General features: G+C 40.1%; 1 protein-coding gene across 1 annotated transcript in view; it reads left to right on the top strand.

Moving 5' to 3' along the window:
* The first annotated feature begins 9,287 nt into the window (after nucleotides 1-9,287).
* LOC120054958 (zinc finger protein 644-like) overlaps nucleotides 9,288-26,222 on the top strand; it is a 32,607-nt gene continuing 15,672 nt past the window's right edge. The window contains exons 1-2 of the mRNA XM_039002748.1: nucleotides 9,288-9,368; nucleotides 12,759-12,808. The gene's annotated coding sequence lies outside the window, so the exon portion shown is untranslated. The remainder of the gene's footprint in view (nucleotides 9,369-12,758; nucleotides 12,809-26,222) is intronic.

Raw genomic sequence — 26,222 nt, 5'->3', positions numbered from 1 at the left:
TCAAAGAAATCTTCTTAAAAGAGCAAGTTTAGAAGAATTAATATTTGATAAAGCTGAATCCCTGCATAAGCACACAGGCAATGAGTGGCTGGTGGTTAATCTCTGAAGAGTATTAAAGACTCTAATATACCATATTTACTGATATTAGGAATTAAAACAGCATATAATATGTATTTAAAAAATCGTTTTACATATTAAAATATGATTTTCATATTGCTGATGTAATAGCGTTTAATAGGTCTAATTTGAGACGGCACGATTCAAAGTGCTACAGGAAGAGATCATATACCACCTTGTGGCTATGTTCCTCCACTGCACAGAGAGTAAAAGTTTCTATAAAATATGTAGAAATATTATCTGACTATTTAATGTATTGTAATTTCACACATGATGCCCTCACGATACAAACAATTGGCAATATGAATCAAGAGGAGAAGAAGAGAATAGAGTTAGATATTCAAGTATATAATGAACAAAGGAGGGTCAGCTCAGCTGATTTGAGAATGAACTCTCTCCTAATAGTTTTTAGTGAGTGGCTGTGGATCTGAATTCTCTGGAACCCTCCTCCTAACAGCTAGAAGTCTGAAGCTTCTGCGCATGTGCCGGATTTTCTACTATACGTGCAGTCTCTGCACAGTCTCTGATCTACTTGTTAGACTGTCCAGAGAACAGGCTACTCTGGCAAATTTCAGTGATGAATGGAGAATGGTGCAGTGCTCGTTTAATAAAATCAGATCAAAGCTAAATGAATGCAAGATCACATAATGATAGAATTCTATATAACAGAACCGAATATAATATCATAGTATTACTTTACTGCAAGACCGAAAACAGCACCTCATTTCTTATGAGATTTAAGGATGATTGCACAAATGGCCACATTTTTCTCTCATGCCAAAACTCAACAACACTTGCCACTTGGCAAAATATGTGCTTTGAGTGAAACAGGTATGCTACTCTTAGAAAAAAGGTTCCTTATAAAAACAAAAAGGGTTCTATCGCTTGCTTCATATATGGCATCCCTAAACGTTCTATATACTTGTCAGCGATTGGATGCAGAGACGTAGCGGAGTCAGGTGCAGGACACAGGTTAGAGCAAATCAACTGAGTTTACTCAATAAAACAAACAAGGAATATTACAAACAAGAAAATACATACAAACTAAGACCTACAACAACCACTAAGACACCAACAATCACGGACAGAACAGAAAGGTGTGCCAGAGGGTTAAATAAGGAACATGATATGGGAATTGAAACCAGGTGTGTGTAATACAGACAAAACAAAACGAAAATGAAACATGGATCGGTGGTGACTAGAAAGCCGGTGACGTCGACCGCCGAACACCACCCGAACAAGGAGAGGGGCTGACTTCGGCGGAAGTCGTGACAATACTGTAGAACCCTTTTATAGGGTTCTTTGATCAGAACCCTAGAAGGTTCCTCACTGAACCTAAATGGTTCCATATAGGACCCTGCATGGTGCCATTTATTAATTATGGCTACTACTATTAAATAGTAATATTTCTTAGCTAAGAATATAATTTAATAAACAATTAAATAATGGACAAAAGAATACCAGCATAGTTTTTAGAATTTATTGTCATTATATGCAAACATAGATCACGTCAACTCTGGCTGACTTCTTTACGATACAATACAATGCGACTTTGTCCGAACAACAAAAATGTGTCTTCTCTTTCTCAACACCCACAAACATACAGTTGAGATTAGCACAGGTTCAAGCTGCAGTGCAGCGCCCCTGGATGAAGAACATGCTGTGGGGTTAAGGGCCTTACTCAAGGGCCCAACAGTAGAGGAATGTTTTGAGGATGTGAACCCAGCAGCCCTCTAGTTGTCAGATTAATTCCGCCTGTTTTTTTTCCAGCGCCTGGCCCAAGATTCAAACCGTCAACCTTTTGGCCACGGGTCCAACTCCCTAGCCGCTGGGCTACCTAGCGCCAGTACAGTATGAGTTGTTGCCTGACTGGTTCCAGAGAAGAAGAAAAAAGGAGAAAAAAACATGAGTTGATCTTCAGAAATAAGCATGAGCTAATCTTCCAAAATGAAGACAAAATGTTATGCAGACATATAATTATTATGATGTAGAAGAACAAGTTACATGCAGTTGTCATCAGCAGCAGCCAAAAGAGAGATCCTCTCTCTTATATTTTTTGGTTAGCCTACTGCAAGACTGAGAAAAACATACATAGTGTGTTAAAAGTCATGTAATTATTAACTAGGCTATTGAATCACCAAGACTTATTATACATTATGATTATAAATAATTTATACATACCTCCTCTCAGTCAGCAACAGTCTTCTAATGGCTTCATGAAACATAGTCCTCTCAATTGACACCACTGAAATATAAGTAACAATTAGCTAATTACCAATATCAGGCTAGGTCTGGAGCTCTCTTTGGCACATACCATAATAAATCATGTTTATTTGAAAGAGTTAGCTGGCTAGCTTGTAAAGTGGTGAATTAAAGTAGCCTAGATGTTTCCTAGTAGCCTAGCTAGCTTACAAATGTGCTCAAATTCGAATAACATTTCAACTTTGTGGTTAGAGCGAAAGGTTGCTAGATCGAATCCCTGAGCTGAAAATCTGTCCTTCTGCCCCTGAACAAGGCAGTTAACCCACTGTTCCTAGGCTGTCATTCTAAATAAGAATTTGTTCTTAACTGATTTGCCTAGGTAAAAAAAAAAAAAAAAAAGCTAGCTTATAGTTTATCATATGACTTTGGCTTCATACATTCAAATTAAATAATAAACTTTGCTGACCTTTATACATGGAAAAAAAAACGTGCATATTGGTAGGATACTTGCAAGTTGGTTCAACCACCATCCTCTGTCTGTCTTGCGTGGTCATGCTGGAATGTCATTTGGTTTTTGAATTGGAATGGCAGTTACATTATGAATAGACAAAAAGGTTCTATATAGAACCCTTTTTTTGAGTGCATGCTTTTATTAAACAGATTATTTCCTCTTGCTTCGAGCTAGCATTTAGTTTCCAACAGCACAGGTTTATATGAACCTTGCCATTTGCCACTCAGACCTTGGCAAAAATGTTGCAAAATATGAATTCGATCTTCCCCCTGCCAAAGAGAGCTAATGTGTTGGATGTCAGCTAGCCATTTTTCTGCCCTGGCGAAATCATGCAGTAGCATGATTGCAAAACAGTTGAAACAAATTTAAAGGGCATGTTAGCTGTCATTTCAGAGTTTAATGTGACTGAGTAAGCTTTTGTTAGCTGTTGTTTTCTGAAATCCCCATTACACTGGGGTAGGGATAGAACCGTCAAGGTTCTTTGCCTTCACTGGGTATATATATATACAGTATATAGAACAATTTTTAGTAGGGCTCTTTAATCTCATCCAAAGAACCAAAAGGTTCTTTATAAACTGGGTGGTTTGAGCCCTCAATGCTGATTGGCTGAAAGCTGTGGTATATCAGACCGTATACCACGGTTATGATCCCAAAAATATTTTTACTGTTCTAATTACGTTGGTAACCAGTTTATAATAGCAATAAGGCACCTCGGGGGTTTGTGGTGTACGGCCAATATACCACAGCTAACGGCGGTATCCAGGCACTCCTTGTTGCATCGTGTGGAAGAACAGCCCTTGGCCCTGATATATTGGCCATATACCACACCCCCTCATGCCTTATTGCTTAAATATAGAACCCCAAAGAACCCTTTTTTCTAAGAGTGTACAGCTTGTTAACACCATCTGCTCAAAAATTCTCTCACGGTATGTCAATCAAAACAACACTGTACATATCTCAAGATATTCTCATGAAACTGATTGAGATCAAATTGTTGTCAAAACGTTTCACCGGTAAACCTCGAGGAATTATCATTCACGATTGACAGTAAGAAATGTGAAGGGAGGGTGACCACAATATTTTTTTGTGTAAAGTAGAGGTAAAGAAACGCCTGTGCAGAAGGTAACCTGGATCTTCAGCTCCGGAGAAGAGACTTCCAGGGGGGCGTGACGGGGGCAGAACGGGGTGGTTACCTTCGCATCCACAACCTTTTTTTTATTGTTAAAATGTCTATCATGACAAAAGTCTACTGTTTCCCCCTTTGGCAGTGTCAGAGGTAAGTATAGAAATGCTAAAATGGGACAGTAAAGGTGATTTCATTAGGCCAGAGAGATTCAGGCTAACACCTCTATAACACACCAAGGTCACTGTCCAATTAACATGCTAAAACGGCTGGAGGACTCCAGCCTGACTGAAGCTGCTATAGCCAACCTTTCTGAATAAAACATGGACAAAAACACAGGAAAACATGGTGATACCGGAGGGATTCGTCAAATAGATTCTACATTTTGAGCAACAGTCTTTAAGACAGGTGGCTGAACACACAGGTGACCTTGAGTTTATGGTTGATGCGTGTGTTGAGGCCTGAAACAGCTTTCATTAGTGACTCAGAATCCCTGTGCAGCAGGAGAGATAGGGTGTGACCCATATGGCACCCATTTCCCTATTTAGTACACTACTATAGGCCTTAGTCAAAAGTAGTGCAGTATATAGGGAATATGGTGCCATTTGGGATGCAACCCTTCAGTACAGGGGATGAAACACAGGCAAGAGCCTCCTCTCTCCTCTCCATGCTCCACGTTAGAGGCAAATCTCCTCCCTCTCGTCCTCCCTCTCGTCCTCCCTCTCTCACTCGTCCTGCCTCACTCCCTCTCGCCCTCCCTCCTGTCCTGCATCCCTCCCTCCCGTCCTGCCTCCCTCCCTCTCGCCCTACCTCCCTCCAGTCCTGCCTCCCTCCCTCTCGTCCTCCCTCCCGTCCTGCCTTCCTCCCTCTCGTCCTGCCTCCCTCCCTGTCGTCCTCCCTCCCTCCCTCTCATCCTGCCTCCCTCACTACTTCCCTCCCATCCTCCGGTGAAATGGTGAACTCTGTAATCTTATGTATTCTATCTCTTGCCCCATGTTTTAGACTGGTTCTCTGCCTCTCTCTTTGTTAACTGGCTTCAGTATAATGGTGTAGTTTTCTGTGATGTTCTGACACCATGGCTGGAGGCAGGAGTCTGCAGCACCCAGGATCACAAAAAAAGTGAGCCACTGAAAAATTGAGAAAATGGCTCACATTACCCCAGGGTAGGGAATAAATTGCAGAGGATAACTAGTAGCGTGAGGCACAAACAGCATAATAAATTGTCAGAGGTTTTTGAGCTACTCGTTTTGCAGACCAAAATCAAACTTTGGGAATGTGCGTACACTTGGCAGGCCATTAAAAGAATGATTTCATGTTCTGAAAACAGAGGCCTTGTGTCAATTCTAATATCTCTCACAAAGAGACAACACTCTTTGGGAGGGATTACTACAGTATCACTGTGCTCTCGCTTCCATCTGAGTACATACAATGATACATTATGGGTGGCAGGTAGCCTAGCAGTTAGTGTTTGGCCCGTAACCGAAAGGTCCCTAGTTTAAATCCTCAAAGTGAAAAACCTGTTGAGCAAGGTATTTAAACCTAATTGCTCCAGGGTCAGCATTGATCATTTCAGACCCTGGCCATGACCCCACTCTCTGAGGGTGTCACAGTCGGAGTTGGGATATGCAAAACACACATTCCTAATACACACTTGTACATGTGTAAAATTTGACATGACCCACCTAATTATTATTGTATATGGGTAATAGAGAGACTGAGTCAAAAAAAACTCTCATCTTATGTGAATGTATCTTTAAATACATACAGTATGATGAATCTCTGAACTCCATCCATCCCTTAAATAAAGAACTGTGCCTAAAAAATAAATTGGTATTGCATAGCAAATATTCCTCATTTTCAACATTAATGATTAATGATCCACACATTTAATAATTTAATCAAAATATTTTGCACTTCCTATTAATATTCAATAGACCAAATACTTCAGACATTTCAGAATCTGTGTCCACACACTGTTTCTTGTAGATAATGGCTGTTGCTTCCAATATAATTATCTCCGTACATTACATACAGTACAAAGACTTTGCTCTAAACATTTGCTTCATTTAATGAATATTTCATAATGTAACAAATGCGAGAGTTTTAGAGAGCTTGCTATACCCACCTAAGGGTAAAAGGGTGTACAAGGCTTGAGATGTTTCCATATTTTGGTATTACTTTTTTAAATCAAGGTATCATCTATCAAGGTTGACAATATGATAGATGACAATTACATATTTTTGTGTCAAAGGTAACCTAGGTCATGTGATATACAGTAAGATGTGATATACACTATACACTAAGATTTACCTTGCTTTCATCAGATGGTGAAATTAGTTTTTAAATGGGGCATGCAAGATCAGGTATTAAATTCACATTGGTAGTGCGACAGGACAGACATAAAACCTTTAGGGATAAAAACATAATTGCTACTGAATAACAAGCCCCTGATTCATCGATACAAAATGTTCACTATTGTTACCATTGCACAGTTAGCCATTCCTTGATATACATTTAAATGACTAGTATTATTAGATTAGACTAGATTAGAACGAAGGACAGGGATTGGCTAAATCAAGTCTGACCTGAGAGAAGGTGGAAAAGAAGAACAAGCAATTTCCCAGGTATTACTGCTATAATTGCTCATGGCAAAGGCTATCATCCAGAAGGTACTGTTTAACTGTAATTGAGGCTCTGTCAGAAATATCATTTGGGAAAAAAATTCAACAAAGGTCTTTAAAATGAAACCATTTATCACCAGCTTGTCCCTGATAGTGGTATTTATCTTGTGATGAAATATAAATGAAGTCTCATGCTGGAGTAAACAAGACCCTAAAGATAAACAATTTAACAGGAAATGAAAATGATCCAGATTGCAGGATAAGAAAAATAAACATTTGAGTCAAAATGGTAGCAATCCATATGGGTTAACCATATGGAGGACTGTACAGAGGTGCCAATTGGAAGATGTGTTATCCATGCTGTACAGTATGTAGTAAAATGGTATATTATGACTCTCATGTGTAGCTTGAAATGCCCAACTTGAACCATATAGTAGTAGTCTACACATTTACTCTGCAACTTTGTCCCTAATATCATTTGAGCAGAGATACACTATAACGTTGCAGATGATCAACAGTAATAATATTGATATCAAAGAGCGTCCACCATTGGTTCAGTGTAAATCTAACTAGCCTGTTGAAAACACACTGCCTATCTGACACAAGAGGATTGAAACATATTGAAAAGCTTTATTGTGGAAGCATTTGAAATGCTGTTTACTTATACATAACATAACAACAGCAACGGTAACGGGATGGATGCTTGGGGTCATGTGCTCGGTCAAATAAATAATGTAATCACATCAATAATGTACACTCAGTCTGTTATCATCATTATACAATTTAAATGAGGGTTAAAGCTATCTGGTTTACTTGTGTGAGAGCAGCGAGGCATTAAAAATATAATAGTAGCACATTTTCACCAGTAAAATATTTAATATGGAATATTCTAGAATTCACTTATATTCTAGAATGATTATCTCATTAGGCAAATGTGCTGTATTCCCCATTCTATCCAACAGCCCAGTGGTTCCCGAACTTTGGGGCACACCCCAGAGGGGTCGGCAGGGGGTGCTCGGGTTCCCACATATATATATATATATATATATATATATATATATATATATATATATATAAGGAACTCAGTCCGGCTATAAAATTACTATACTAGTAATAGTAGAATGCACAAGGTGCAATTTTGAAATTTGGTAGTGCATCATCAGTTCCTCTTGTCATCAAAGTCATTGCATACCTTAAAGAGCTATTTATAACTTGTCAGAAATGTCCCGATCAACTAGCCCATGTCAGCTAACGTTTTTTATTTATGTTTTTTACCCCATAGATATTGCTGTACATTTTTTGTCACTCAAATATCACATGAATACACATTAGGCATGGCAAAATGTATAGAATTGCAGGAAATAAGCTTTAAACCTGCAAAATTCTCTCCACCAACAAGAAGGGTGTGAACAGTTTGTATCATGAACAGTGCTTGTGCCCATAGAAATAGACTTGGCGCGTGCGAGCGCATGCAGTGGGGGCGCAGGATGTTCCCCAATGCTGGAAGGGGGACCCTGAGTGAAAAAGTTTGGGAACCCCTGCAACAGCCGGCTTCGACAGCATAGTCATAATCAGGGGATATAAAGACATACATATCAAAGTCATCAGCCTTGTAGTCCCATACAAGATGATTTTATACACTATAATGCTGTACTGGCTGGCAGCTAACTTTACTGTCTTTTAGGTCCCCTTGAACATAATACATCAGTCAAGATAGGCTAGAATAGGCCTACCTGTGCTTTGTCGAGGATTAGCCTGCTAAATTGCAGAACCTGCTGAATCTTGTATGCCACTGCAATAAGGTTGTGGCAACTCACAAATACATTGGTTTGAAAATATATCTACACTAGCCTTGTTACCAATGACTCTATAAAGAGCTTAATGTATTTTCCTGAGTTATACAGTCACTCAGGAATGGATAACTAGAATAGAATAGATTTCAGAACATTTTAGCAGACACTTATCCAGAGAGGCTTACAGGAGCAACTAGGGTTAAGTGCCTTGCTCAAGGGCACATCAACAGATTTTTCACCTAGTTGGCTCTGGGATTCAAACAAGCAACCTTTCGGTTACTGGCCTAACACTCTTAATCACTAGGCTGCCGCCCCAGTCACTTGTAAAGTACTGCATAAAGAAATGGTAGTGTTCAAAGTAAAAATATGCTACTACAATAAAACAATATAGTATGATGTCACATTTCAATCTGAGAGAAGGGGTAGAATCAGGAAGCTAAAGGTGTGTGTATACAGTAATGTCATTTCCCCCACCCTTCCAATAAAATGTTGAGTGAAATCCATGTCCAGCACAATTAATTTAACATTTGATGGTGTCTGGCTACAATGTAACATTCCAATATCTAGCAAACATTTGACCGTGTGTGTTGGACAACATTCACTCTACCCCTACAGTTTTCCCATCTTCCAAGCTCCATTTAACCCAACGACTTTTCTACAGTGGGTCTGGGATGGTCCATATTTTGAATAGGGGACCGCTAGTTTTGTCGTGAAGACCATTGCCATAAATCGAACATAAATGGAATAAAATACCGATTCTATTACATTATGTTCATTGCCTTTTGCAGTATCGGTGAAAGAGAAGAAGTTCTATGCGCTGTGCTATTCAGCTAACGTTAACATTTATTTCCCTCCGCTGCAAACATCCCTCTCAGAATTATAGTTTAACCTGCAGAATTTTTAGCAAAATGGCGACACTGTAATGGATGGAGGACGAAAAACGTACAGTGTCAAGTGTAATGACAAACTTGCTAATTGTTATTGTTTCCTGCATTGGGAAGGTAGGTCTCATGCTTCGATACACGCGTCTATAGACAATATATTATTATTTGGGGTATCTGGTGTTGACATGTTTAGAGGTTCGTGGTAGCCCTGGTTTTATTGAGCACGGAACACAGCGGACACACTGGCACCATACTGGCATAGAGATGAGATAACGCAAGACGTTAGCTCGACATGCATAATGGTTAGTATGGACTGATGGACTTGACTTCCATTCACCAATTGTGCACTGTCAAGTTACCCGATACTCACTAAGCACTCCATTGTCCTGTATGTTGTAGTTAAGCACCGTTCCAAAAGTTCTTAGCTTTCAGCTACTCAATAGACTCTTTGTTGTTTCTTTATCTACGCAATGGGGCTGTAGCCTACCTGTACCCAATAACTTAACACAGAGGGCTATACCTTTTAAAAGGGGTGTTGTCAAACTCCAGACAGAGCTATACGTGTCACATCTGCAGCCAGTCTGAGATTTGAGTCATTTGACACCTTCAAGTATTCAAACGAACATGGAGCAATGCATTCCTCAACTAATTAGGTCAGATTTGTAGCCACTACCCTAGGCTACCTCCTCAACTTTTTAGAAGACTTACACGAATCATGCACTTGACCTATTTGAAACTTAGACCGATTGTTTCAAAGTATTAAATACTATTATAATCTATTCCCACATTTTTTGGGGGGTTCTGCTGTCATGGAATGCCTTTCCCATACTAAAGATAGACTCATAGAATCAAGTGCTATTTGCATGTATAAATATCACTTTGCTCCACTGTGTCCATTCCATTCAAACATGAAAACAATATGTGAAATGCATTATATGGGTATCATGTCTCTGCATGCCCTACTGTGAACTGTAAACCATTGTTCTAGAAACAGATTCCTGCAGTAGCCTACTTTAAAGGCAAAGGGATCTTTGCACTTTGAAGGTAATCTGCCACAACAACTGCTAATGAAGTATGCCCACATTAATAGAACATTAATAACACCTTTCAGTTATGGGAGTCACTCACCCCAGTTACACTGTAGCTGGAATTCATGCAAATTCCGAAGCATTTATAACATATTATGATAATCTATGATTATTACGTAACTCAAATAATATTGACTTTATATGAAAGTTGATCTACAGTTGAAGTCGGAAGTTTACATACACTTAGGTTGGAGTCATTAAAACTTGTTTTTCAACCACTCTACAAATTTCTTGTTAACAATCGATAGTTTTGGCAAGTCAGTTAGTGTATGACACAAGTAATTTTTCCAACAATTGTTTACAGACAGATTATTTCACTTATAATTCACTGTATCACAATTCCAGTGGGTCAGAAGTTTACATACGCTAAGTTGACTGTGCCTTTAAACAGCTTGGAAAATTCCAGAAAATTATGTCATGGCTTTAGAAGCTTCTGATAGGCTAATTGACATAATTTGAGTCAATTGGAGGTGTACCTGTGGATCTATTTCAAGGCCTACCTTCAAACTCAGTGTCTCTTTGCTTGACATCATGGGAAAATCAAAAGAAATCAGCCAAGACCTCAGAAAACAATGGTAGACCTCCATAAGTCTGGTTCATCCTTGGTAGCAATTTCCAAACGCCTGAAGGTACCACGTTCATCTGTACAAACAATAGTACGCAAGTATAAACACCATGGGACCACGCAGCCGTCATACCGCTCAGGAAGGAGACGCGTTCTGTCTCCTAGAGATGAACGTACTTTGGAGTGAAAAGTGCAAATCAATCCCAGAACAACAGCAAAGGACCTTGTGAAGATGCTGGAGGAAACAGGTACAAAAGTATCTATATCCACAGTAAAACGACTCCTATATCGACATAACCTGAAAGGCCGCTCAGCAAGGAAGAAGCCACTGCTCCAAAACCGCCATAAAAAAACGCCATAAAAAAGCCAGACTACGGTTTGCAACTGCACATGGGGACAAAGATGGTACTTTTTGGAGAAATGTCCTCTGGTCTGATGAAACAAAAATAGAACTGTTTGGCAATAATGACCATCGTTATGTTTGGAGGAAAAAGGGGGAGGCTTGCCAGCCGAAGAACACCATCCCAACCGTGAAGCACGGGGGTGGCAGCATCATGTTGTGGGGGTGCTTTGCTGCAGGAGGGACTGGTGCACTTCACAAAATAGATGGCATCATGAGGGAGGAAAATTATGTGGATATATTGAAGCAACATCTCAAGACATCAGTCAGGAAGTTAAAGCTTGGTCACAAATGGGTCTTCCAAATGGACAATGACCCCAAGGATACTTCCAAAGTTGTGACACAATGACAGCAAAGTCAAGGTATTGGAGTGGCCATCACAAAGCCTTGACCTCAATCCCATAGAAAATGTGTGGGCAGAACTGAAAATGCGTGTGCGAGCAAGGAGGCCTACAAATCTGACTCCATTACTCCATCTCTGTCAGGAGGAATGGGCCAAAATTAACCCAACTTATTGTGGGAAGCTTGTGGAAGGATACCCGAAACGTTCCCTAAAACAGGGAATTTTTACTAGGATTAAATGTCAGGAATTGTGAAAAACAGAGCTTAAATGTATTTGGCTAAGGTGTATGTAAACTTCCAACTTCAACTGTACACTCTGGCTTCACGCACACGCACGCACACACAGACACACACACACGCACACGCACACGCACACACACACGCACACACACGCACACACACGCACACACAGTAAATTCCTCCTTGTAAACTGATTTCCCAGTTTGACTTAATAAATGAGATGGACTAGGCAAGTTATCCTCAAATTGATTATATGTAACTTGACAAGGTCAAATATAAGATGCCAGAATTCGCAGAATGCACGGCATAGCAAAACATCATGTGTACAGTATTGCATCCCAAATGTCACCCTATTCCCTATATAGTGCACTACTCTTGGCCAGGCCCCATAGGGCGCTCTGGTCAAAGGTAGTGCACTATGTAGGGAATAGGGTGCCATTTGGAACACAACTTGAGTCTGCTGTCTTGACGCGCTCATACTGCTATAAATGAAGACGCCAGGGACTACTGTAACGGGAGTACACTGCCCTGAATTATCAACTCAGATGAGCAGCTGCAGTGAGAGATGAGATATTTTAGTAATCCTTAGGAAGGATATAGTACCAAGGACCACATATATTTTAGTAGCAAAAGGAAATAAGGGCAGAATGATTGGATGATGTGGCATATATTGACAATATCCTCTTAGTATAAACCATTGAATCTATAGGAAATGTCCTATTGAAGGTACTTCAGTAGCCAACACTGCCATTGGACCATTGCCATTGAAGGGAACATTTGTGTATCACTTTTAAAACTCAAGTTTTGATACTGTATGATACGCTATATTAATGTGTGGATACATAAAGACCATTTTTATTTCTTTATTACAGGTGGGTTTTCAGAAGACCGTAGAGTGGAACCAATGGTTTGGAACAGATTGGTAAGGAATGACTGCTTTTGAATCATCTATTAGTAAACCACAAGCATTAGTAACATGTCTACAATTGTATTTTGTGCTGAACCATATTAACCATAACCTTTTACTGCAGTTTGCTAAATCAGGGTTTTGGTAGTCTTAAACAAATCTAATTTGAAACCAAAGTATACACTTCACACACATGGTTATGGGCTTAAGAAAAATACACCTGTACCATGTCAAATATGTCAGATATAGAGTTGAAATGTATTCAATTGTGAGTTTGCGTCCCAATATTACACTTTATATCACAAAAGACTGAAATATAACAAAACCATTTGACAAAGAAACACAAGAATTTAAGCTGTTTAAAAAAAAATAAAAAAATATTAACATTCCACCCATGAGGCCGCTAGTCATTTGACTGCAGGAAAGGGCTACCTAACTTTGTATACTTCAATAAATGTATATTAAATTCAAAATTTAAGAAGATGTCATGCATGACTGATAATGTTTTTCAGGTTTTATTGAAGGAAAGGGATCTTAACGCACAATAATGTGACAGTATGTTGTTGAGGTGTGATGATTGTGAGACGCAGTTGTGTTTCTCCATACATACTGCCATAACACCTGAACCTGTAGCTCAGAGCTGTGAACTGCTCTGATACTATAGCTAGGTGTGATTAGATTAAGCAGAGTCAAATTAAATCTCAGATGTCACTTCCGTGTCTGCATCCCAAATTGCACCCTATTCCCTACAGTATATAGTGCACTCATTTTGACCAAGAGCCACAGGGAATAGGGTAACATTTGGGATGCACACCATTTGTCACTGCCATCTCCAACACTACACTACACTACACTTGGCAGGTCATAGGCAGTGTTAAGTCTATTTCCTGTTACTCTGATTATACCTCCAGTCATACACATAGACCAAGAAGAGATTGACGCAAAACAATATGAGTGTGATTTTAAGTGTTGTTATGTGATCTAGTAATATTGTAATATTTAAATTAATATTCTATTTTCTTGAATGACATACTTTCATGGTACGTTTGATCTATATCCCAGGTAACAGGGGACGTCCTCAGGACAATCACAACGTTCACTGTTGGTCCCTTACTGGGACTATATAGTGCATCATGTGTAGAGAGAGAGAGGTTTCTAGCCCCTTGCAGGTCTCCTGGGGTTTTGACTCCTAAACTCACTGGGCACTCCAGTAACACAGACTTGTTGAAGTGGCTCTACAGTGTCAGCCAATCTGTCTGTTCTCCTCAAACATGTCTGTCAGGTTACAGAGCGTTCCCACCACTAAGGGGCACAATATGATCACTAATGCCTTAACCCCCCCATTCAGAGGAGTTGAGTTACAGGTCTAGATGAACAATGGCACATAACAATAGGCAAGCATTACAGTGATTCATTACTATTTTTGATTTGTCATTGCAGTCTATAATTTTTAGAGAAGTATTTGTAGAGTCTGCCAACAGTGAAGGCAGTCGCTACAAGACAATCACAAAAAAAAGCAATATTTCAGGAGAAAAAAGGATTGAAACATTTTCATTGTGTTCCATACTAAATTAAACTACATTTCTAAGATGCTAACTGTATACAAGATTTACTTATGACTGAAATAGATACGTCTACACCAAGTCTACAGTATGTTGAATGCACATATAAATACAGGTATGTTTAGTGATATTTAAAAGAAATAGAAAGTATTAGTATTTCCAATCTGTAGCTCTGTAGTAATATTATAATCCTCATAATGTGACCACATAATGTCATCCAAATTAACCACAGACAAGAAGGCCCAATCGGAAAAGACGTTTGAAAATTTTTGTGCAGATTCCAGGATCAATACAACCAAGGCCGGAAGAATGTTCTATTGATGTGGAAGCTATTCACTCATTGAGCGCCAATTAACCAAAAATGTAAGCCCTGTGTTTGTATTGATTGAGAGGGTAACAGCAGAAGTTTGCCATTAAATTAGTAACAAGGCAGCTGGACCTTTCTGTGATATCTATCAAGGTTGTGGCCATCCTAATTAAATTTCCCGTTTATTCTCAGAGTTGGATGTGACATTTTTGAGATTTGAGCGTAGGGCTACACAGGCTAGACTTGACGCTCCGGTACCGCTTGCCGTGTGGTAGCAGAGAGAACACTCTATGACTAGGGTGGTTGGAGTCTTTGACAATTTTTAGGGCCTTCCTCTGACACCGCCTGGTATAGAGGTCCTGGATGGCAGGAAGCTTGGCCCCAGTGATGTACTGGGCCATTCACACTACCCTCTGTAGTGCCTTGCGGTCGGAAGCTGAGCAGTTGCCATACCAGGCAGTGATGCAACCAGTCAGGATGCTCTCGATGGTGCAGCTGTAGAACCTTTTGAGGATCTGAGGACCCATGCCAAAGCTTTTCAGTCTCCTGAGGGGGAATAGGTTTTGTCGTGCCCTCTTCACGACTGTCTTGGTGTGCTTGGACATGTTAGTTTGTTGGTGATGTGGACACCAAGGAACTGGAAACTCTATACCTGCTTCACTGCAGCCCCGTCGATGAGAATGGGGGTGTGCTCGGTCCTCTTTTTCCTGTTGTCCACAATCATCTCCTTTGTCTGGATCACGTTGAGGGAGAGGTTGTTGTCCTGGCACCACATGGCCAGGTCTCTACCCTCCTCCCTAAAGGCTGTCTCGTCGTTGTCGGTGATCAGGCCTACCACTGTTGTATCATTGGCAAACTTAATGATGGTGTTGGAGTTGTGCCTGGCCGTGCAGTCATGAGTGAACAGGGAGTACATGAGGGGACTATGCATGCACCCCTGAGGGGCCCCTGTGTTGAGGATAAGCGTGGCAGATGTGTTGTTACCTACCCTTACCACCTGGGGGCGGCCCTTCCGGAAGTCCAGGATCCAGTTGTAGAGGGAGGTGTTTAGTCCCAGGGTCCTTAGCTTATTGATGAGCTTTTCGGGCACTATGGTGTTGAACGCTGAGCTGTAGTCAATGAATAGCATTCTCACATAGGTGTTCCTTTTGTCTAGGTGGGAAAGGGCAGTGTGGAGTGGAATAGAGATTGCACCATCTGTGGATCTGTTGGGGTGGTATGCAAATTGGAGTGGGTCTAGGGTTTCTGGGATAATGGTGTTGTTGTGAGCCATGACCAACCTTTCAAAGCACTTCATGGCTACAGACGTGAGTGCTACGGTTGGGTAGTCATTTAGGCAGGTTACCTTAGTGTTTTTGGGCACAGGCACTATGGTGGCTCCTTGAAAACGGCAGCTCTAGCCTTTAGCTCAGTGTGCATGTTGCCTGTAATCCATGGCTTCTGGTTGGGGTATGTACGTACGGTCACTGTGGGGACGACGTCATCGATGCACTTATTGATGAAGCCGATGACTGATGTGGTGTACACCTCAATGCCATTGGAGGAATCCCAGAACATATTCCAGTCTGTGCTAACAAAACAGTCCTGTAGCTTAGCATCTGTTTCATCTGACCACTTTTTAATTGATCTAGTCACTGGTGCTTCCTGCTTTTCTGAGCCTACCGTTATACTTATGGTTAGTTGTTACATAGTGATGAACCTTCCTTTCTCTCCTCTCAACCATCTCAGGGAGACAAATCCTCATCTAATCAGCTCCTTCTAGACACATTCCTGCCAGCTTGATTTATAAATGACCTTCAAAAGGATAGATCAGGGACATTTTTTCATATTATGTTTTTGAAGGATTTGTATGCCATTTTTAGGGCAGTGCAAATGCTCCCTTAAACTAAGTCCTGTTCTGATTTGAGTATTATTCACTTCTTAAGAGGGGTAAGATCGCTACATGGTCAGCTGTCCATACTAATGCCGCTGGGAACCGCTGGGAATCTCATTATTCTGACTGCAGAGGTTATATTACAAATCTTTAAAAAATTGCATTGAAGGACTGTTACCTGGTAAATTACAGTATCCTACTCAGATATTTGGAATACGTGTTTGATATTATGAAGACAGGAGTAAAACAATATATTTTTTATCATTGGTACAGTAATTATTCTAATCAAATCAATGTTTATTGTTCACGTACACAGATTAGCAGATGTTATCTGTCACGCCCTGACCTTAGTTATCTTAGTTTTCTTTATTATTTTGGTTAGGTCAGGGTGTGACGAGGGTGGTATGGGTGTTTTTGTCTTGTCTAGGGGTTTTTGTATATCTATGGGGTTTTGGTATTGTCTAGGTAATGTAGGTCTATGGTGGCCTAAATTGGTTCCCAATCAGAGACAGCTGTTTATCATTGTCTCTGATTGGGGATCCTATTTAGGTTGCCATTTTCCATTTTGGTTTTGTGGGTTATTGTCTATGTGATGTTGCATGTCTGCACTCGTGTCATTTAGCGTTCACGTTCGTTTTGTTATTTTGTATAGTTTGTTCAGTCTTCTTCGTTATTAAAAATAAGATGTATTATCATCACGCTGCGCCTTGGTCTCCTCACTACGACGATCGTGACATTATCGCAGATGCAACGAAATGCTTGTTTCTAGCTCCAACAGTGCAGTAATAACTAGCAAAAAAAACAATACTCACATAATCTAAAAATAACGAAATTGAGAAATATCAGAACGAGCAATGTCAGAGTCCGGAATATAAATAAATATATATAGTGGTGTGTATAGACAGTATGAACAGTATATGAATATATAAGGTGTGTACAGCAGTAGTTATATAGGATGAGCCATGACTAGAATACAGTATATCCATATAAAGTGGCTCATATATAACATCATGAAGTACACCGTATCTTGCCTTTCATAGTTCACTCTTCTAGTGTTGTGTTGTGTGTTGAGTTTCTGCCGGTGAAGTGTTGTGTCCAGTCCACCTGTGTGTACAGGACAGGAAGGCTGCAGCAGGGCCATCTGTTGGTCACTGTTGGTATTGGAAGAGGTCCAGTTATACACATGATCAGGTTACAGTAATATACCTCTCGTGATACAAATCTGACAAGTACTCCCATGTGACTATGACAATCATAGATTAATGTTAGCTCAAACCAGTACTCAGTTATCTGATAGATAACTTGTTGGGGTAATTGAGGATTTGGTCAATCTCTACTTTATTACTCATATCTTGCTCTATTGATGTAAAGATATAAAAATACATATTTAAACAGAAAGTGATTAAGGGAGTGTGTCTTACAGATACACATGTTCAGCTGGTTGAGAGTAATGATTGATAGTCATAAACTGAATCGTTAGAGATTCAAATATTTTGAACGAGTTATAAGTTATAGTTTCAGACTCTCACTCTGCATGTTTGACTGATTGATAGTGATTAATAGTATTTAACTGTAATAAACCGAATTGTTAGAGATTCAAATATTTTTAGGGCTTCCAAATCAGGATTTCAATGTGAGTAAATCTGATGAAAGCACTGCCTGGCGAACATTTGACTGAGTCTTTGAAGAGTCAACTTGAAATGAATCCCACAGCATCGGTTAATAAAACAGAAAGTTAGTGAGAAGAAAAGAACAAACTAACAAATTAAATAAAAGAAATGAAAGATTAAATCATCCTTCACGAAAACAGTATTCTGTGGATATTTTTTCTGAGCGCTCACAAACTGATGCAATCACGCTTACAGCAGCATAATACATGAAGTTATATCATGTTATAGTCATATCATGCATTAGCAATAGACGCCATAAGCTCTGTCTATAATTTATGAATCTATATTTAAAATCACAGATAGCAGGTGGAAGAAGATTACTTACAATGGTATTTAGTACAGTTGTAATGTTGCTACATCCTTACAATAAAATAAAACATCTCAGAACAATAGGGGGGGTCAGTCAGTCGTCAAAAAAGGGACATTTGTGAACCTCTTTGATTTTGTCTGATTTCTTTTGATCTGGAAATGAGAGGGAGGGAGGTTTTTAAAATCTCCTTAAACCCCCCAGGCCTGACCAGCCTCCCATAGGGTTAATGACCGGGGCCTAGTCTGTGTTGATTAATACACATACTCAGAGGATGGACGTGGGGAGTGTGTGTGTGTGTAGAGAGTTTATGTGTGTGTATCTCAGTGTGTGTGTGTGTCAAACCCTCGCCTGTGATCAGTGGCTAAGGGTTAGACGGTAGACGCCAGCCCACCCCACCTCTCCACGGTGTACCTCCATTGATAAGATTATATTAATTGGTATGAATAGAGAGGGCTTTCTCCTCCTACTCCACCTCTCCTTGTATACGTTTACCATTATACTCATTAGATTCCCCAGTGCGGTGCCTCCCAGCCAGCTTCCCTTGTCCTCCACATCCCCCTGGGGTCTCCTGGGAGGCAATTTGCATCTCTCCATGGAGCCTCTCTGGGGTTATTGAGGAAATATTAGCCTCTTTTCTTCCCCGGCCGACCCTTTGATTTATTTGGAGGCTGGGCTGGTAGAGTGGCAGACCCATGTTAATGACTGGTCCTGGTGCAGGACCCCTGGTGCAAGCCACTCTTTGATCCACGCTGGAAAGGTGCAATTGACAAGCACCACTGAATAATCATGTTATGTGTGTGTGTGTGTGTGTGTGTGTGTGTGTGTGTGTGTGTGTGTGTGTGTGTGTGTGTGTGTGTGTGTGTGTGTGTGTGTGTGTGTGTGTGTGGGGAAGAGGTCTGTGTGTGAGTCTCGAGGTATATGTGTGTGTACTGTATGCACAGCTTAGATAGGTGGACCTTGAGAAATGACAAGAGGGAATCCCATTGCTGTCAGGGTCAGTGCGTTCAAGTTGCTCAGTGTCTCTGATCACCCAGAGTGCATTGTGGGTTAGATTATAAAGGTTAATAAATAAAATGATGTTTGATTGGAAAGGTTTGTGTTTGCTTACTTGTATCCCTAGCTATATCTATGTGTTTTTTATTATTTTATTGTTTGCTTGGAAGGGGAAAGTTATTTTCCTTCCTCCGAACAAGGAACAGTTCATGGGCAGTTGTTATTATTATTGTTAGACTTTGCAGATAATTTACTTCTTGTTTATGGGCCTAGGACTAAGGACCACATCCCCACTTCTGGCCAGCCATATAGTTCAGTTCAGCTGCCACACAGTAGGTGTAGCAATCTAACAACACTCTAACGACCTGCTAGATTAAACGTTCTTTACCTGGAGAATACACTAATTGCCGAAAGTATTTTAAAACTGAATAATATTATCGGAGAACACACAGATTTAAAAGTATAAAGTACTTTAAATGAGGGACAATGCTCTGTTCTACTGATGATGAATAATGCTGAATCAATTGAGTTTGGCTTGCTTTGTACTGTAGCTAGCTAGTGAGAGGTCCTTGTTATAGCCCCTGCTGCCTGATCCATCCTTGCCACGTACTCTGTACGACTGACGGAGCCAGATATTCATATTATGTTTTTAAAGAAAGGTAATGAGAGGTTTTTCATCCTGATGTGTGCGATGCTTGACATTCCTCCAGATGTAAGCGTGCTGATGCCTGCTCACTCGGCAGAGAGAGGAGCCTGTCCTCCGTTTGGAGAGGAGTTTGACACTGACATCTCTTTCATGTGATTGGTCACGTGTCTGACTACAGAAAAGTGGCAGTGACAAAGTTTTATAGGCCTATATTTTATATAATTCCATCTCAACAAAAAGACAGGGTGCAATCTGAGCATGCCCGATCATGATCATAGCAATTGCTTGTATCATGCATATAGCCCCGAAGTATTTATATATGGTGAGCTCTCACATTTATTAAAAGCCAAAACCCATACAACTAATAAATTAATTAAATAAATAAATAAAAATAGCAAAGCTACCAATGCATTCTATATCTAGGCCTACATCACACATTCAAAACAGATGAGAAGATATGAATCAACAGCTCATGTCATGAAGGATGCAACAAACACAGTAGTACATGGAAATGTGCCATTTTCAACAGGCATGAACAGCACTGCACAGCTTGCCAGAACCAGCCGAGTAGATGAGTGTGGCGGCGATATGCTTTGGTTAGTGTGTGTCCCAAATGGCAACTTATTCCCCATTTAGAGCCATAGGACTCTGGTCAAAAGTAGTGCACTACTGTATATAGGGAATACAGTGCCATTTGGGACTTAGCCAGTGAGTGTTTTCTTCTCAGTATTTGTGTGTATCTAAACAGAACAGATATGATGTTCATGAACCATCTGTCTGCTGTAGTATTCACAGTGACTGTGTCCCAAATGGCACCCTACTCCCTATATAGAACACTGCCTTTGACCAGAGCCCATAGGGAAAGTAGCTGTTCCTCTGTCGCCACTGGCCCTGGTCTCCTCCTCATTGTGAGAGAGAGAGAGAACTCACTAAAACGGTCACATGAATGCTTGAAAAAAACCTCAGACCTAAGATTTTTTTTCTTCTTAAAAAGGAGAGAAGTTTAAAACTAACAAAGCCCAGGGAAATCCCCATCAGACATCCCTCCCTTAATCCATTTAATTTTGAAAGGTATTGTTTAAAGCTTCAAAGTTGATATAGTTTAATCCCCTCTCTAACACCACGGGCAGAAAATGAGGCCATGTCAGCAGTTTGAACAGATATAATCTACTCCACACAACAGAAAAGCCTCTTGCTAGACAAGGTTGCATAGGTTCCCTGTGAACTCAAGCGTTTGATGTTGCTACCTGCTATTGAACATGACTTCTGTCTTAACCCAACTGTCACTCGCTCCCTGTCCTCTTTTATCACTCCCAATGTTCTCTCTACACCTTTTTTTCATCAGTAAATCTACCATCACAGCCATTTCATTTATTCTCTTTCTGTTTTTTAGAGAAAAGGGCATGACAAGGTTTGAGGGTTTGGTGCAAGGTGTATTTTTTTTTTACATGCTCTTTAGTCTTAACTCTGTGAAATGAAACTAGCCCACTTGGTTTTTACTGACAGGATGTATTATTCTTTTGTTTAGTGAAATTCGGGGCTTGCTTTCAGAGCGTTTCTGGCTAGTTGAATTTGAGTCCACTCAACATTGCCACAACTTTACATCACTATTGCCTTCATGGTGTGTAATCAGCGTTTTGTTCTCTGTTTTTGTTATTGTTCCATAGAATAGAAAGAAAGCTCAAGGCATGTTCTATTATTCTTACATTCTTCTGAACCTTTGTTTACTGAGTCCAAATATACACACCACAACCTATTTTAGAACATAGGCTATTAATATATCATTTTAATCTATAACTGTGTCTGTGTCCCAAATGGTTCCCTATTGCCTATATAGTACACTACTTTTGACCATAGCCCTGTCAGCCCTGGTCAAAAGTAGTGCACTTGTGACTAAAGCATTTCTTCTCATTAGAACTGTTTGAGTCAAATACATGTATTTTTACTCTAGCAGGGGATGACATTGTTTGGTTATTAAAGGCTTTGTGTAATTACATTACCATGATTCAGGCTGACAAGACTGAGTGCGTCTGCTCAGCATACAGGCATACATAATCACACCCCGAATCAGGATACAGGCATACATAATCATACCCCAAAATCCCTCTAGAGACAGGGGATGCTATTATGATGTAGATTACCTTTTGTTGACAAGCTATCTGGATGATAAAAATGAACTTAATCAAGCCAAACGTCATGTCATGTACAAACGTCATGCATCAAGTCTGGAACCAACAGGACCCTGCACAGCTTCTACCCTCAAGCCATAAGACTGCTAAATAGCTAGTTAAATAGTTAACCAAATACCTACCCGGACTATCTGCATTGACCCCCCTTTGCACTAACTCTTTTGACTCATCACACTGCTGCTACTGCTTATTATCTATCCTGTTGCTTAGTCACTTTACCCCTACCTACAGTATATGTACAGATCTACCTCAATTGCCTCGTTCATGCCCCTGCACATGGACTCAGTACTGGTACCCCGTGTATACAGTATAGTCAAGTTAGCGTTACTCATTGTGTTTTTATTCCTTGTGTTACTATCTTTCTATTATTTTCTATTTTTCTCTCTGCATTGTTGGGAAGGGCCCTTAAGCAAGCATGTCACTGTTTGTCTACACCTGTTGTTTGCCAAGCATGTGACACATAACATTTGATTTGACGTATGAAACTGCCCACTTTATTCTCTTTATGAATACAAGCACCATTGAATTTATTGTAAATTCATAATTGTGAGCTCTACATTTACAGTAGTTGCTGAATAGCTGTGTTATTATTACTGTGTTATTATGAGGGTTGTAGGCTACACTAATCTTTTTGGGCCTGTTTCTCTTGTGTCTCTGCATGGGTCTGTCTGGGTAAAGGAGCAGTCTGTGATATTAACTATCATTTTTTAAAGTATATAACTTCTAAATGCCTCAAAAGCTTACCCCATCCTAAGCAAAAATATATGGTGTCGCTGGGTCTATGTGGTTATTGGTTAACTGTAGGCTTTAGACCACACTGCAGAATATGAACTGAACCAAGCCTTTCCTATTCACTGTGGCATTGAGGAGAACAGTGCTGTGCTCTCCTCTCATTGGGAGTGCTGAAGAGTCCGACTGAATCTCTGCCTGTTTATTTTGATCCGTGGGTTTTGATACTCACACTTGAGAGGCAGCTTCATAAATTCACTATGTGTCAAATAAATCAATAGTTCCCATTAGCTGAGGAAGTTGTGGAGCTGCTGCAGTACTTGAAGGGCAGCGCCGGCCCCCCTTGTTGTTTAGATGTGTGTTTTCTCTCCCAGTGAAGGCAGAGGCAGAGACATACTACATGGGGATGGGTGACTGTCTATTGATCTATCCAGACAGCTCCAGCGGTTGAACTGGTCTGGTTGACTGGTCCTGGTTGGGAAGAGGGAATTCCTTTGGACACTAGTCCCAAACTCAAAAGCCTTTAGCACTGATTCTCTACTGATGTTAAGACTGGCTAGCCTGGCACTCTTTGTTTTGTGATGTTTTCAGGCTATTCACATGATATTTTAGCAATTTCCTGGACATTATGATAAATATGGTGATGAATGGCGCAACAAAGATATTTTCGTTATTTTTCTATTTGTAACAAAAAATTGCAATAAAAAATGTAATAAATGTAATATTTCTTTTGCAGGTTTTGCTGAGGGTCAAGAGTAAGACGTTTAAAGTTTTAAATGCTTTTCTACAATGCTTTTAAAGATAATGGGTCGCTGAGACAAGCTGGTTATTAAATATCTCAGAAAGGTTTATGTATCTTGGGAATCCAGAATAATAATGATAATATGCAATTATCGCCTCCCTTTTTCTTCTGTACAAACCTCAAGATAAGGTGCTATACGAGTGTTCCTGAAAGTGCTGATAGACCCGTAAAAAAAATAGTCAAAGAAAGAAAGAAAAAGCCAAGTAACATATTATACATATCTGGGAGGTGTTTCAGTAAGAGCTCTTGTTATTCCTTCAGTAGAATTTGGCTGAACATAAACGTTCCATTTCAGAGAATTCTAGAACATAATGATTACTGAACATTCTCTCATATAAGATGTCTTGGGGAATGATGCAGAGCTGGATTAATGGTAATACATCTCATTGATAAGATACAGATCGATCTATGCATACGGCTTAAATGTATTTAAGCTTATAATCCTTGCAAATAGCTTCCAGAAAGGCAAAGTCAGCCTTTTAACATTGACAAAGTGAAGTAAATAGAAGCAAAAACATTTTTTTCAATCGCATCCCTGTTGAACCCTGAATGTTTGCTTGTGGTTGTTATATATGGAGCAGAAAGAGAGAGAGAGAGAGAGAGAGTCATATCACATGCTAGTAGCCCCACTAATGAGCCTTTAAAGCTGAAATCATATTCTGATGGCTTTGCCACCCTGCTGTTCGGGGGGTAGCAGTGAAGTTAGCTTTAAATGCAGAGCGTCTGTTCTGCCTCTCCCTCCCTGCTAACCCAAGCCCCTACAGTAACACCACAGCAGACGGAGGGAATAGGGAGCTCGGAAGGTTTTACCTCAGAGGTGGTAACAGTGAAGCCACTCATTAACACTGAATTTACCACTTTGTTAGCGACGTAGCTTCCTGCAGAGAGCAGCCAACACTGGATCATGTCAAATCCACTGAGTATACATTGTAGACTACACAATAGTTCCATCTCAAATGGCACCCGTTTCCCTATAAAGTGCACTACTTTTGACCAGAGCCCTTATCGGCCTTGGTCAAAAATAGTGCAGTAAATAGGGAATAGGGTGCCATTTGGGATGCAGTCTATGTCTATCAGCTTGGGTTACAACAAGCCTGCCTGGACACTTCACATTGTACCAAGCTGTAAAATACATCACCTCGCTTCAGTCTCACAGCTTGGCTATTACAAGGCTGGGAAGAGTGTTAAATATTAGAAGATTTTATTCATGTATTTTCACTCTTTTAAGTGGCTTGTTTAACGATTAACATGTTCAACAGTTGAGTCTATATTACATTTAGCAATCTGTCAAATGTTGATTGCTGTTTATATGTTTGTTAGTGATGGGGGGGAAAATCGAGACATATTGTGATATTATTTTTTATTATATCGGTATTTGACTCAAAGTATACATTTGTTGGCTGCACCTGTGGCAAAACTCTTGCATCCTATAGCTTGGTGTCCATCTTCTTAAATAGTTTGCCAACATGTTTTCAGCATTTTATTTTTCTGACTGATCAAAACTTGTTTTCTCATAAACCTACAGTGAGCAATATGTTTGGAGCATCAAATCGCATCAAATACGTATAGAATCATGAGAATTGTGAGAATAGCAATACATACCTTATCAGCACCTAACTATTGTGATAATATCGTATCGTGAGGTCCCTGGCAATTCCCAACCCTAATGTTTGTGTGTGTGTGTGTTCATGGGTGTGTGTGTTTATAGATGTATGTGTGTTTATATCTCTTTATGTCTGTGTGTGTGTATGTGTGAGTGAGTGTTTCCATGCGTGTGTTTGTGTGAGTGTATGTGAGACAGACAGATTGTGTAGCCCGACGCATGCCAATTTGTCAGGATTGGAGCAACAACAGTGTCGTGCTGGGACCCGTGTTAGCACCATCACAGAGTGCTAAGACTGAGTATGATCTCATTGGAAGTCTACTTTGTTCACATGGAAATTGGTCAATTTTAGCAGGCGTCTGGGAGCGTTCGGGGAGGAACAGGAAGGTTGTATCCCAGAGGTGTGCTCTGGTAATTAAGAGCCCTCACCGGGGTATCTGGGGCTAACAGCAGGGTTTGTTGTGAAGAGAAGTGGCGGACGAGGGTGTTAGGAAAATCATAATGCAGTAACAGAGAGTCGATCAGAAGAGTATTGTGGATGAAACTCTCATTGTGTGGAACAATTGGAGAGAAAGTAGGCAGAGCTGACACTGAACACTGACTGATTTTCTGTGTGTATAAGGAATAATAATTGTTTGTTATTCAACATAATATTAGCCTGCATTTTGACTTTGAACCAATACAAGTGTTATGGGTTGGGCTGTATATATTTCCATTTGCCACATTTAGACTTGTTTTAATCATC

The sequence above is a fragment of the Salvelinus namaycush genome, chromosome 10, assembly GCF_016432855.1.
Source record: "Salvelinus namaycush isolate Seneca chromosome 10, SaNama_1.0, whole genome shotgun sequence".
In the NCBI taxonomy this organism is placed as follows: domain Eukaryota; kingdom Metazoa; phylum Chordata; class Actinopteri; order Salmoniformes; family Salmonidae; genus Salvelinus; species Salvelinus namaycush.
Note: the sequence above shows the minus strand (reverse complement) of the source record. Positions and strands in the feature narration are given on the sequence as shown.